This window comes from Schistocerca nitens, chromosome 4 (genome assembly GCF_023898315.1).
Source record: "Schistocerca nitens isolate TAMUIC-IGC-003100 chromosome 4, iqSchNite1.1, whole genome shotgun sequence".
Lineage (NCBI taxonomy): Eukaryota > Metazoa > Arthropoda > Insecta > Orthoptera > Acrididae > Schistocerca > Schistocerca nitens.
The window spans coordinates 123,237,747-123,253,259 of NC_064617.1; the positions used below are offsets into that span (position 1 = coordinate 123,237,747).

The 15,513-nt window shown below is 40.6% G+C and overlaps 1 protein-coding gene across 2 annotated transcripts in view; it reads left to right on the forward strand.

The window, feature by feature from the left end:
* LOC126252888 (alanine aminotransferase 1-like) overlaps positions 1 to 15,513 on the forward strand; it is an 84,248-nt gene that overhangs the window by 42,294 nt on the left and 26,441 nt on the right. The window lies entirely within an intron of this gene.

Consider the following 15,513-nt stretch of genomic DNA (forward strand, 5'->3'; position numbering starts at 1 on the left):
TCATTTCATTGTATTCACATTCTTGTGACCAAGTAATTAATATTGAACTGGAAAGAACTAATAAAGTTTGATATAACAGTGCAGTTTAGACAATCATTATGTGGTTTGCAGACAAGATATCCCAGACCTACATTAGCAGTCTGTTTCTCAGGTAGGGTGCATTGGAATTTTTTTAGCAAAATATATATTACAAAACTATTTCAGGAAAAGTTGAATGCTGATTGTTACAGTCCCGGAACCTGCTTGAAACTAATCAGAGAATTTCTCAGCAATAATCCAAGATAGCCATTGTTCTTTGCAATCAACAACTGGAAATTACATCAAATTCGAATCTTTCATAACCTAGCAAAAACACTGTTGGTATTATTTTCTTTTGGAAGTGATTTGTGTCCATTGAAAGAAAACTCAAAACTTGGACAATTTGTTATAGTACTTGTGGGCCAGTATCATCTACGAAATGATCAGCTAGTAGAAATCATTTCATTTTACGTAAACAACAACTGAGGAAATGATAGAGTGCTACTTACCCTAAAGAAGTCACATTAAGTTGCAGACAGGCACAATTAAACGACATTTACACAAAGCTTTTGGCCACAGCCTTCATTAGCAAAAGAGTAATACATGTCATTCGTATGCAGAAGTAAGCACACCTCATGCACACATGACTGCCAACTCCAAAGCTCGGGCCAGATTGCAACTATCACATGGGATGGAAGCAGCAATTTGGATGGGCAGGAAAGGGGAAGGGATAATAGTACACGGTTGGGGAAACAGGGGAATGCTGTCTGACTGCTTGTGCAGTGATTCAACAGGTGCACCATCAGGAGGTTGTGGGGCAGTGAGGTGAGAAAAAAGGAGCAAGAAAGAAGAGGAACAACACAAGATGGTCAGGTGCAATAGTAGAGGGTGCCAAACAAAGAGGGTGGGAGACAAGAATGAGGAGGAGATGATAGAACAAAGTGGTTGGAAACTGTTGGGTGGAGGGTGTGGGGACAGTATGTTACTGTAGGTTGGGGCCAGATAATTATGGGAGTGGAGAATATGTTGTAAGGATAACTTCCATTTATGCAGTTCAGAAAAGCTGGTAGTGGAGGGCAGGATCCAAATGGCTTGGGTAGTGAAACAGCCATTGAAATCAAGAGTGTTATGTGCCGCTGTGTCTTGTGCCACTACTTTGCTCTTGGCCACAGTTTGGTGGTGGCCACTCATCCTGGTGGACAGCTGGTTGTTAGTCATACTAATATAAAAAGCCGTGCAGTGATTGTAGCAGAGCTGAAAAATGACATGGCTGCTTTTACAGGTGGCCTGGTCAAGACTGGAATAGGAAGTGCTGGATGGATGATTTGGGCAGGTCTTATAGTTGTGCCTTCCACAGGGATGTGATCCTTGTGGCAAGGTGTTGGGATTGGGAATGGCATAAGGATGGACTAGGATGTTGTGGAGGTTTGTTGGGCAGTGGAGCACCACTTTAGGAGAGGTGATTGTTTGAAGCCAAGTTTTTCAACAGCGTCCAACCGCTTCTGGTGGTCCATGGCATCAAGACTATGCAGCAGTCGTCTGCTATTTCTTGCTCTCCAGTTGTGAGGATATCCTCATAAATTTTCTCACTGATCTCATACCGTCCAGGAATGTGCTCCTTCTGTAACCTCTGGTAATAAACTTTCTTCCTGTGCTTAATACCACACCCACAAATCTTCCACAATTATTGCTCAAGGAAGGAATCCATCCTGAGGTCTTATCAAGGTTTTTGATGAAATCAGACAAGTTTGATTTCTGAAATTTCCAGCATCATTGGAGAATGTAAGTTACCAGTGGGATGTGTAAGCCTGCTTTCAGTGTTACTGGACAGTGCTGACTGTATGGGAAGTTAGACAGAACTCTCTGTGTGATTGCTAATGGCTGAAGATTATTGTTAGAAGGTATGAAACAAACATCAGGATTGTATTCTTGCCTCAAAGCAGCAGATCTAAATGTGGATTAGTCATTGGTAGAAAAAATTAGATGGAGATTTTGACCTTCTGCCATCAGATACTTTGTTGCAATAAGTAACTTCTTGTATCCACTCCAGATACACCATCTTTCATCTGAAATCAGAAGGCGTGATTACAGGAGCTAGCAAATGGTTCAAATGGCTCTGAGAACTATGGGACTCAACTGCTGTGGTCATCAGTCCCCTAGAACTTAGAACTACTTAAACCTAACTAACCTAAGGACATCACACACATCCATGCCCGAGGCAGGATTCGAACCTGCGACCGTAGCAGTCACACGGTTCCGGACTGCGCGACTAGAACCGCGAGACCACCGCGGCTGGCAGGAGCTAGCACTTAGGTGTGAGTGTTTCATTTATGACACAAAAACACTAAAATGTTCATACTTTGCACTTGTACACACAGTAGTCACATATTATATTCCACTTTGGAGTATCTCACACAGAGAAATTTACTGTGAAAAAGTGAATAGCAAAGACAATATGACATGTGCTTCAAACCTCCCACATTAAACATCTGTGCCTTGCAGTTCTGTTCATGGAACACTGTGTTTTATTCATGCAAATTTACATTTTATTCTAAAAGATAGATATGGAACATGAACAGATCCATCATTCCAACGATGTATCTATAATTAGTCAATGGTTATGTAAATGACACATTAGTGTAAGGCACAAGGGGGTTGCAGATGTAACTCATTTTTGATTCTTAAACAACTAGATTTAGACCGAGTGAGGTGGCGCAGTGGTTAGCACACTGGACTCACATTCGGGAGGACGACGGTTCAATCCCGCGTCCGGCCATCCTGATTTAGGTTTTCCGTGATTTCCCTAAATCGCTCCAGGCAAATGCCGGCACGGCCGACTTCCTTCCCTAATCCGATGAGACCGATGACCTCGCTGTTTGGTCTCTTCCCCCAAAAACCAACCAACCAACTAGATTTAGTGTTTTCTTGATCACTGTAGGCTTTCACCTGACGAGGTTCATCCTAGAGATGTAACTGTCATTTTTCTTAGTAAGACTTAATTGTAATATTTATATAAATTGTAATACTGACTTGTCCCATGTCCATGTGTAATGACACACAGCAGGATTTATAGGACCAATAAAAATCAAATCAAATGATCTGCACCCAGGAAGGACTAGGCAACAGACCCCATGAGCTACTGTTGGTACCAGGATCTGGTATCAGTTGCATGTCACTTGAAATTACTACAGTGCAGGGTCTGAAACTTCTATGATGATATAACTTCTGTTCCCGTTCACAAGCTACTGTCCTTACTACCATCTGTCGTCAATTTGATGTTTAAATATACAGAATTTAGGCGATTGAAAAAGTCATCATCTCTACAGGCCATTGTGACCACACCACATAAGTACTGAATGTAGTCAAGGAAACCAGTTGAATTCAATTGCACTAAGTTCAGAGCAGTCTTCTCAAACTGGTCCACAATCACACTGGCAAGTAATGATGACAGAGAACTGCACTTGGCCAGGCTATGTGTTTGTTAATATTATCAGGTGCTAGCTGTCAAACTTCTGACATAGAAACATGCAGATATATACTAAATAACTCAGAGTACAAAGTGCGCAGTTCTACTGTAAAATGGAATGGGAAAAATAAAATCTACTGCTGAACTATACCATTTCATATCAGCTCAAATTATGAAATTGTGAACTTGGACTTTCATTTTCACATAAAAGCTGTCCCCCTCCCATCTCCTCCCTCTCACTGATCTCCCAGTGATCCATGGTAGGTTGTCATTAGCAGTGAAAGAGTTTCTACAAATAAATTTGCAAAATGCTGTGAAATCAAAAACACATTTGAACTTCCACCAAGCTACATAAGTGTCCTTGATTGCTCATCTAAGGAACGAGTTATATTCTGATACTTTTGCTGGTGATAGTAAAAATAATTCAACAATTCCAATACAAGCACTCACAACACAGCACACAAATATAATTTTAATGTAAACTTTGCCTCCTTGTTGAGGTTTCAGAATGGAGTTATGTACTCTAGTGGTAAGATATTCAAGCTCGTGTCTAACATATAACAAGAAATTTTGGGTCTCTACCAGTCCAAAACAAAATTAAAAACATAATGCATTAGCCCTTACTCATACAAACAATCTAAATACAGGGGGTTGAAATATTCTGTTAGCTGCATGGTAGGCAGCAGTGTTCATTATAAAGAAGCTGTATGATATAGTGCTGGCAGGTCGATAGACACACAAACAAACACAAACATACACACAAAATTCAAGCTTTCGCAACAAACTGTTGCCTCATCAGGAAAGAGGGAAGGAGAGGGAAAGACGAACGGATGTGGGTTTTAAGGGAGATGGTAAGGAGTCATTCCAATCCCAGGAGCAGAAAGACTTACCTTAGGGGGAAAAACGGAAAAAAGGACAGGTATACACTCGCACACACACACACATATCCATCCGCACATACACAGACACAAGCAGACATTTGTGAAGGGTCGCCTAGAGGAAGCCTTCTTGGTTACCCAGGCCTGCCAACCCAAAGTTTGGTACAGATTTATTGATGACATCTTCATGATCTGGACTCACACTGAAGAAGAACTCCAGAATTTCCTCTCCAACCTCAACTCCTTTGGTTCCATCAGATTCACCTGGTCCTACTCCAAATCCCACGCCACTTTCCTTGACGTTGACCTCCATCTGTCCAATGGCCAGCTTCACACGTCCGTCCACATCAAACCCACCAACAAGCAACAGTACCTGCATTATGACAGCTGCCACCCATTCCACATCAAACGGTCCCTTCCCAACAGCCTAGGTCTTCGTGGCAAATGAATCTGCTCGAGGCCGGAATCCCCGAACCATTACACCAACAACCTGACAACAGCTTTCGTATCCCGTTACTACCCTCCCGACCTGGTACAGAAGCAAATAACCAGAGCCACTTCCTCAACCCCTCAAACCCAGAACCTCCCACAGAAGAACCCCAAAAGTGCCCCACTTGTGACAGGATACTTTCCGGGACTGGACCAGACTCTGAATGTGGCTCTCCAGCAGGGATACGACTTCCTCAAATCCTGCCCTGAAATGAGATCCATCCTTCATGAAATCCTCCCCACTCCACCAAGAGTGTCTTTCCGCCGTCCACCTAACCTTCGTAACCTCTTAGTTCATCCCTATGAAATCCCCAAACCACCCTCCCTACCCTCTGGCTCCTATCCTTGTAACCGCCTCCGGTGTAAAACCTGTCCCATGCACCCTCCCACCACCACCTACTCCAGTCCTGTAACCCGGAAGGTGTACACGATCAAAGGCAGAGCCACGTGTGAAAGCACCCATGTGATTAACCAACTGACCTGCCTACACTGTGATGCATTCTATGTGGGAATGACCAGCAACAAACTGTCCATTCGCATGAATGGACACAGGCAGACAGTGTTTGTTGGTAATGAGGATCACCCAGTGGCTAAACATGCCTTGGTGCACGGCCAGCACATCTTGGCATAGTGTTACACCGTCCGGGTTATCTGGATACTTCCCACCAACACCAACCTATCTGAATTCCGGAGATGGGAACTTGCTCTTCAATATATCCTCTCTTCCCGTTAGCCACCAGGCTTCAATCTCCGCTAATTTCAAGTTGCCGCCACTCATACCTGTCATTCAACAACATCTTTGCCTCTGCACTTCCGCCTCAACTGACATCTCTGCCCAAACTCTTTGTCTTTAAATATGTCTGCTTGTGTCTGTATATGTGTGGATGGATATGTGTGTGTGTGTGTGTGCGCAAGTGTATACCCGTCCTTTTTTCCCCCTAAGGTAAGTCTTTCCGCTCCCGGGATTGGAATGACTCCTTACCCTCTCCCTTAAAAACCCACATCCTTTCGTCTTTCCCTCTCCTTCCCTCTTTCCTGATGAGGCAACAGTTTGTTGTGAAAGCTTGAATTTTGTGTGTATGTTTGTGTTTGTTTGTGTGTCTATCGACCTGCCAGCGCTTTCGTTTGGTAAGTCACATCATATATATATATATATATATATATATATATATATATATATATATATATATATATATATATATATATATATATATATATATATATATATATATATATAGTTATAATAGAGGGAAACATTCCACGTAGGAAAAATATATCTAAAAACAAAGATGATGTGACTTACCAAATGAAAGTGCTGGCAGGTCGACAGACACACAAACGAACACAAACATACACACAAAATTCAAGCTTTCGCAACAAACTGTTGCCTCATCAGGAAAGAGGGAAGGAGAGGGAAAGACGAAAGGATGTGGGTTTTAAGGGAGAGGGTAAGGAGTCATTCCAATCCCGGGAGCGGAAAGACTTACCTTAGGGGGAAAAAAGGACAGGTATACACTCGCACACACACACATATCCATCCACACATATACAGACACAAGCAGACATATTTAAAGACAAAGAGTTTGGGCAGAGATGTCAGTCGAGGCGGAAGTGCAGAGGCAAAGATGTTGTTGAATGACAGGTATGAGTGGCGGCAACTTGAAATTAGCGAAGATTGAGGCCTGGTGGGTAACGGGAAGAGAGGATATATTGAAGAGCAAGTTCCCATCTCCGGAGTTCGGATAGGTTGGTGTTGGTGGGAAGTATCCAGATAACCCGGACGGTGTAACACTGTGCCAAGATGTGCTGGCCGTGCACCAAGGCATGTTTAGCCACAGGGTGATCCTCATTACCAACAAACACTGTCTGCCTGTGTCCATTCATGCGAATGGACAGTTGGTTGCTGGTCATTCCCACATAGAATGCATCACAGTGTAGGCAGGTCAGCTGGTAGATCATGTGGGTGCTTTCACGCGTGGCTCTGCCTTTGATCGTGTACACGCTCCGGGTTACAGGACTGGAGTAGGTGGTGGTGGGAGGGTGCATGGGACAGGTTTTACACCGGGGGCGGTTACAAGGGTAGGAGCCAGAGGGTAGGGAAGGTGGTTTGGGGATTTCATAGGGATGAACTAAGAGGTTACGAAGGTTAGGTGGACGGCGGAAAGACACTCTTGGTGGAGTGGGGAGGATTTCATGAAGGATGGATCTCATTTCAGGGCAGGATTTGAGGAAGTCGTATCCCTGCTGGAGAGCCACATTCAGAATCTGATCCAGTCCCGGAAAGTATCCTGTCACAAGTGGGGCACTTTTGGGGTTCTTCTGTGGGAGGTTCTGGGTTTGAGAGGATGAGGAAGTGGCTCTGGTTATTTGCTTCTGTACCAGGTCGGGAGGGTAGTTGCGGGATGCGAAAGCTGTTGTCAGGTTTTTGGTGTAATGCTTCAGGGATTCCGGACTGGAGCAGATTTGTTTGCCACGAAGACCTAGGCTGTAGGGAAGGGACCGTTTGATGTGGAATGGGTGGCAGCTGTCGTAATGGAGGTACTGTTGCTTGTTGGTGGGTTTGATGTGGACGGACGTGTGAAGCTGGCCATTGGACAGGTGGAGGTCAACATCAAGGAAAGTGGCATGGGATTTGGAGTAGGACCAGGTGAATCTGATGGAACCAAAGGAGTTGAGGTTGGAGAGGAAATTCTGGAGTTCTTCTTCACTGTGAGTCCAGATCATGAAGATGTCATCAATAAATCTGTACCAAACTTTGGGTTGGCAGGCCTGGGTAACCAAGAAGGCTTCCTCTAAGCGACCCATGAATAGGTTGGCGTACGAAGGGGCCATCCTGGTACCCATGGCTGTTCCCTTTAATTGTTGGTATGTCTGGTCTTCAAAAGTGAAGAAGTTGTGGGTCAGGATGAAGCTGGCTAAGGTAATGAGGAAAGAGGTTTTAGGTAGGGTGGCAGGTGATCGGCGTGAAAGGAAGTGCTCCATCGCAGCGAGGCCCTGGACGTGCGGGATATTTGTGTATATGGAAGTGGCATCAATGGTTACAAGAATGGTTTCTGGGGGTAACGGATTGGGTAAGGATTCCAGGCATTCGAGAAAGTGGTTGGTGTCTTTGATGAAGGATGGGAGACTGCAATCCCATTCCTGATGTCCAGGCGGAGCTTTAAGGAATCCTCAGAACCTTAGGCCCCCTACAAAACCTTTCACCTGACTCCATCAACCTCCTGACCCCACCGACACCCCGCACCCCTACCTTCTACCTTCTTCCTAAAATTCACAAACCCAATCATCCCGGCCGCCCCATTGTAGCTGGTTACCAAGCCCCCACAGAACGTATCTCTGCCTACGTAGATCAACACCTTCAACCCATTACATGCAGTCTCCCATCCTTCATCAAAGACACCAACCACTTTCTCGAATGCCTGGAATCCTTACCCAATCCGTTACCCCCAGAAACCATCCTTGTAACCATTGATGCCACTTCCTTATACACAAATATCCCGCACGTCCAGGGCCTCGCTGCGATGGAGCACTTCCTTTCACGCCGATCACCTGCCACCCTACCTAAAACCTCTTTCCTCATTACCTTAGCCAGCTTCATCCTGACCCACAACTTCTTCACTTTTGAAGACCAGACATACCAACAATTAAAGGGAACAGCCATATATATATATATATATATATATATATATATATATATATATATATATATATATATATATATATATATATATATATATATATATATATATATATTCCTGAAAAATACCATTCTCATAAAGTACATTTGAATTTACTAATAGCAGATACAGCATCCTGTATAATAAAACAGAGGAGGTAGCAGCTTTTTTTTTTTAAAAGAAGCAACTTTCTTTCTAATTTACTTTCTTAAATTTAGATGATGTGTGTGGGAATAGCATTAAGCATTATGGTGATAGTTTATTGTTGATACGGTATACAGGAAACGTTTCTATGATGTCTTTGTCATATATTTAAGTATACTGGTACCTTGACTCATTTCATGACCCTGAAGGTTCTCCTTTTTAATGGGAGCTGTGGAACAGGATGTATGAGTGAATGAGATGAAATTTTAGTGTGGATGTATGTAAGAGTGGATTCATGAATTATATTGTCAGTTTACCAATATGATTTAAAACATTTAAGGGTTTTGAAATCAGCAGTCTCTGCTTAGACAAATAATTGGAAGATTGTGCTACAGATTAGTTGTTAACAAAAATCATTCATAATTACCACAGCATAAAGATTCACAACAGGAAATTTTCAGATATTTTTGGAGAAATTTGAACCCATATTGCTTCTCCAAGCATGCAAAAGAGAGCAAATGATATATTTTTAATATTAATTTTCTAAAAGAAAATAATTATGGAAAAAACTGAAATGTTACTTAACACTTACAACCTGCATTCTATAATTGATTTTCCCAGCAGAACGGAACAAAATATACTACACTAATAGATCATATATTTGTAAATGAACCCTTAATCAGTGATATAAATATTTATCTGAAATCAGTGGCCTCCCTGGCCCTGATGCACAACTAACCATTACTCAGAATATGTGATTGAGTTAGTCTCTCTTTTAACTGTAATACATCACACATCCTTCAAACAGGAATCCGTGCCCAATAATTGGAGGAAAGCACAAGTCACATCAATCTGCTGTCCAATATCATTGACATTCATCTATTGTGGAACCCTAGAGAATATTCAAAGTTTGAATAAAATGGGGTATCCCAAACAAAACGACCTCTACCACCATGATTTCCAAAATCAGCAATCTTGCAAAACCCAACTCACACTTTTCTTACATAACACGCTGAAAGCTCTGGAACAAAGCAGTCTGGTGAATGCAGTATTTCTTGACTTTGTAAAAGCATTTGAGTCACTACCACAACAATGGTTATTAATAAAATTACAATAATGTGAAATATCAAATGAAATTTAGGAATGGATTGAAGATTTCTTGGTACAGTATGCAGCATATTATCTATGATGGAGGATTGACAGATTTAGAAGTAAATTATGGCATGTGCCAGGGCACTTTTTGTTCCTGTTTTATGTTAATGTTTAGGCAGACAATATTAATAGTAACCTCAGGCTTACTGTAGAAGATGCAGTTATCTACAGAGTGTCCCAAAAGAGACTTTACAACTTCAATGTCTAGTAACTCAAATTGTAGTAATCATCTTAGAGAGAAAAAAGTTTGTTTGATGCACCAGCTCAAAAAGTTTTTTGCTCTTTCTTTGATCAAGCTCTACATGCACTACCCTTATGCTACATATTGTATCTAGACAATATTCCAACTCAGTCCAAGTCCATTCTAATATGGCAAGATTAACTGTCTCAGTATCTGCCAGTATTCTTGCCTTCAAATTGGCAACATCATGCATAGGGACATGGTACACTAGGTCACTGACATAATCCCACTAAAAGAAGTCAAGGAGTGTAATGTCAGGGGATCAAGGAGGCCAGGGAATTTGACCACCTCTTCCAGTCCATTGTTTTGGAAGAGTCCTGTAAGATAATGTCTCACTGGCAAAGCTCAGTGTAGAGGTGGATCATCTTGCTGCCTGTATATTGCTTCAAATTCACGCTCCCTCTTTCAATGAAGTTTCTGTGCTATTTTCTTATAGATGGCCAAGAGGTCAGGATTTTTCATATCACCTTCTGTAATTTCTCTGAACTTGGATGTCTGTTTTAATGAACCAAGCCACACACCTTGCCTTTTCCTGTACAAACTATTCTTCAATTCCTACGACCATGCTTTAAAAAAAATAAAATAATTTTTTTTACAGTTAGTTAGTTAGTTAGTTGCTCTTGCCACCTGGAAAGGCAAAATTTTTACTCATGACCTCACTTTTTTTAATTGATGAATCATATAAAATTCACTGTTTTTCTCTAAGTTAATTAGAAGCTGAGTTATAGGACACTGAAGCTGTAAAATATCTTTTGGGAAATCCTATATAATGAAATCTGCAAAAAGCTGAACAAATACTCAGGCAGGTGGTGACAAGATTTCAAAGTCATATGAATACTGGCAATTTGCTTTAAATAAATTAAAAAATTAAAAAATTAAGTTATCCTAGGACTACATGTCAATGAATCACAACTGGAATCAGTCAACTCATGCAAATACCTGAGAGAACAATTTGTGGAGTTAGAAATTTGAACAACACATACATTTACATCTACATGTATGTGGCTACTCTGCAAATCGAACTTATGTGCCTGGCAGAGTTTTCATCAAACCACCTTCACAATAATTCTCCGTTATTCCACTCACGAACAGCACACAGAAAAAATGAACAGTAATATCTTTTTGAGTGAGCTCTAATGTCCCTCATTTTATCATGATAATTGTTTCTCCCCATGTAGGTCAGCATCAAAAAAAAAAAAATATTTGCATTTGGAGGAGAAAGTTGGGGATTGAAATTTCAAGAGTGGATCGTGCTGCAACAAGAAACACCTTTGTTTTAGTGATGTCCATCCCAGTTCCTGTATCATGTTGTGACACTCTCTCCCATATTTCTCTATAATACAAAACATATTACTCTTCTTTGAACTCTATCACTGTACTCTGTTAATCCTGTCCTGTCCATGTTCAGAAATGTAATATTGTTCACTCCATGAAACACAGAAATGTGGTACCCTGGAACTACAGTATTAATGAGTCATAATTGGAATCAGTCAGCTCATGCAAACACCTGGGAGAAAAGTTTTTGGAGACAGGAAATTGAAGACAACATAGGCACATAATGCTTGTGGTAGGCTTTGGTTTATTGGTATTTTTCCTTGAAAATGTAGTCAGTCCTACAGAAGCAACTGCTTATAGATCAATTACATGTCCTCTTCCACAATATTCTTCAAGTCTGTGTGACCAATACTAAATAGGAGTAAGGGGAGTTACTGAATGTATACAAATACAAGCACAGGTTACCTTGGCCCGTGGGACTTGGAAAGGCTGAAAAATGTGAACTGGTAAACAAATGAATATATCAAGGAACATACAAAAAAAAATCCCTAAGTATACTTCCATAAGGATCTCAAAGGCAGGACACCCTGATATGTGGTACAATGGGAAATAGCCTCCGTAATGTGCTTCACTTACATGCTGTTCTCTACAAACGACTGAAGGTGTACATTGAATAATCCACCTGATTAGAATGAAGTAGTATAGTACAAAACAAAGAAATTAAGGTATTGATAACAGAAAGTTTCAGGCAGCCTGACAGGAAGCTGAATGGTTTGTTGTGTATAATGTATGATCTATTCTAAATCTGATGTATTTATAGAGAAATTTCTGTCAGTCTTTAACAGTTGCTTTCCAAAGAAAATAATAAAGTATGCATAAATAACAAAAAAGCTATGTATTACAGAAGGAATCAAAACACTGTGTGCAAGGAAAAGGATATAATGTGATACATTTAAGACAACCAGAGAAGCAGGACTAATTTCAGATTAAAATAAATACTCTGATATCCCTTGAAAAAATTAAAAACAAACATCTGTAGGTCTGAAATTTGTAATTCAGATAATAAAAGTTACATGGGGAATAAATCAGTAAAGAATGAGAGAGCTTTAGTAATAAAGAATACAGTCAAAGAATAAATTACAGCAGTCAGAAAGCCAACATATTTATTCCTGAAAGCAATGTAGAAAAGTATTGTAGATAGTTGTGGGATAAAGCAATAGCTCACATGCAAGAAGCCAAACAAATCAACATACATACAACCAGATCACAATTATTCCATGCTCTGTCAGGGACATACTGTAAATAATTCACTCAGAAGCAAAAACCCTCATGGAGTTAATATGTGAAGTAAATTACTCAAATCCTCATCTTCATATATATGTAATGCATTCAGTCACATATGCAGTACATCACTTTCACAGGGCACATTCCAGGACTGATCCCCTTTAAAAGAAATGTAGTAAGACAGATATTAATACTGACAAGTCTCATTACTTACCCCTTGAAAATAATGGAAAAAATTATGTACACAAGAACACAGCTAACCAAAATTAAGAAACTTTGTTTTGCTAAGTATTTCAAAAGGGTTTCTCCACAAAGCATGCTATCTTTTAAGTAAAGAATCAGGTTACACAAAATTTAAATGACAAAATATTGCCAATTAGTATTTTGTGTCACTTTGTTTTGGTGAGTAGTCTCCTTCACTGTTAAATTAGTTACATTATGCCAGAACTCTCCTTATACCAATAAGTGTACACTATCCGATCAAATGCATCCAGACACTTATTAGTGGACTTTAATGTGGTCTATGTCCATGCTTCATCTTTATGATGCCTTGGACTCTCCTGGGGCACTTCCAGCGAGGTGTCTGAATGCCTGTGGAAGAATGGCAGCCCATTCTTCCACAAGAGCTGAAACCAGATAGGGTAGTGATTTTGAACATTGAGGTTTGGAGTGAAGTCAGTTTTCTGGCCCATCCAAAGGGTGTTCCAGTTGGGTTCAGGTTGAGACTCTGGACAGGCCAGTAAATTTCAGGAATGTTTTGTCCACCACTCACTGGCTCACTCATGCTGCTTTATGACAGGGTGCCTTTTCATGCTGAAACAAACAATCATCATCTCTGAACTGTTCCCCTATCTTAAGCAATACAAGGTGCTGTAAAATATACATACATCCTTCTGCATTAACCGTTTCCTTAAGCCCAATAAGAGAACCATTCTGTAATCATGAAAAACATCCCCATGCCCTGCATCACTGTTGGACTATGCATGATGCCAGGTAATGTCCTCCAGGAATTCCCCAAACCAAAAACCATTCAATCTGATTGTCTCAGTGTATAGCATGATTCATCACTCCAAATCACTCATTTCCAGTCATCCACTGTCCAGTGTCATCACTCTCTACACTGCTTCAAGGATCGTTTAGTGTTGACTACAGAAACATGTTGCTTATGAACAGCTACTTCACCATTGTACCCCATTATTTGCAACTCCCTATGTACAGTCATTGTGCTAGCTGGACTGTTGGTAGCACTCTGGAATTTCTGAGTGATTTGTACTGCTGATTTCATGTGATTTCTTACAATTAACCTCCGCAATGCTTGTTGGCCCCTGTCTGCCAGTACTTGAGGTCTACTTGATCTTTATTTAGCTGTGGTTGCTCCTTCACATTTTCGCTTCACAATCACATCTTCAACAGTCCACTTCAACACCTTTAGAAGGAAACTTCCTGGCAGATTAAAACTATGTGCCGGACCAAGACTCGAACTCGGGACCTTTGCCTTTCGCAGGCAAGTGCTCTTGCCTGCGAAAGGCAAAGATCCCGAGTTCGAGTCTCTGTCCAGCACACAGTTTTAATTTGCCAGGAAGTTTCATATCTGCACACACTCCGCTGCTGGGTGTAAATCTCATATCTTCAGAAGGGCTGAAAAGTCCATAATGAATTCATTACTCAGACGGCATCTAAAATTAGTCCATGTTTGAAATCACTGAGCTGTCCTGATCAGCCCATTCTGGTGTTACTGCTTTTCTACTGATAGCGCAATACTCCCCACATCCTTTTATACTGGTGGGTCTGCCTCTTGTAACATATAGTGGTTAATTCTGCATTACATAGTGATGTCTGGATACTGTTAATTAGTGTATCTCTTGCAGAAGCCTTTTTAAGGATCTTGGGATTCTTGACCGCTTCCCAAACCATCTATTCCTTAATGTTTTTTGTAGCTGTTAACAGAAGTCAGTATCAATGGAACTGTGATTAATGGTCACAATACACAACAAAACCAGTTTTCATGTGGACTTTGCCTCCTTGTGTATTATTTAGAATAGAATCTTATACTCCGGTGGGAAGATATTCAACACACTCCTATCCCAAATAAAGCAATAAATTCCCTTTCCCTTCAATAAAAAATTAAGAACATTCATCACTAGCTCCTGTTTCTACAACTTATCTGAATATTTACATTTAGTGACTGAAAACTTTTCTTGCTACATGTCCTATAATGGTGTCCATTGCAGAGCTGCATGACAAGTGGTTATTGTTGTGGTCTTCAGTCCAAAGAGTGGTTTATTGCAGCTCTCCCATCTAGTTTAAGCTGTGTGAGCCTCTTCAGCTCCAAATAACTACTGCAACCTACACCGTCTTGAACCTGCTTACTGGATTCGTGTCTTGGTCTCCTACAATTCATACCCTCGCCACTTCCCTCCAATACTAAACTGGTCATTGCTTGATGCCTCAGAATGTGTCCTCTCAATTGATCACTTCTTTTCATCAAGTTATGCCACAAATTTAATTTCTCCCCAGTTCTATTCAGTACTGTAAACTGGGCCAACTTTGGACCACATTTTTCAGCTTTTCAGGACTCAAATTTATTACGTCCTTCAGTTTTGCTTCTAAAAATTCCAAAAAATCCTGTAATAAAAGTGATGATTTTCTGATTACATATTGACACAGAAGGTGCACTTAATCATTACGGTTTGAAAAAAAAATTCTGAAATTAGTTAATGTTGCCCCATTATAGGACAACTTTAGCCTATTCAACAGTTTGATTTTTTGAAAAACATTTTTTATCAGTTGCTCAAAATTTTACATAAGTTATGAAAAATAGTATTAATCCAGGTTCTAAGCTAAAGTAAGGTAGAAAAAAGGTAGTTAAAGTTATGTATTGATACTTTA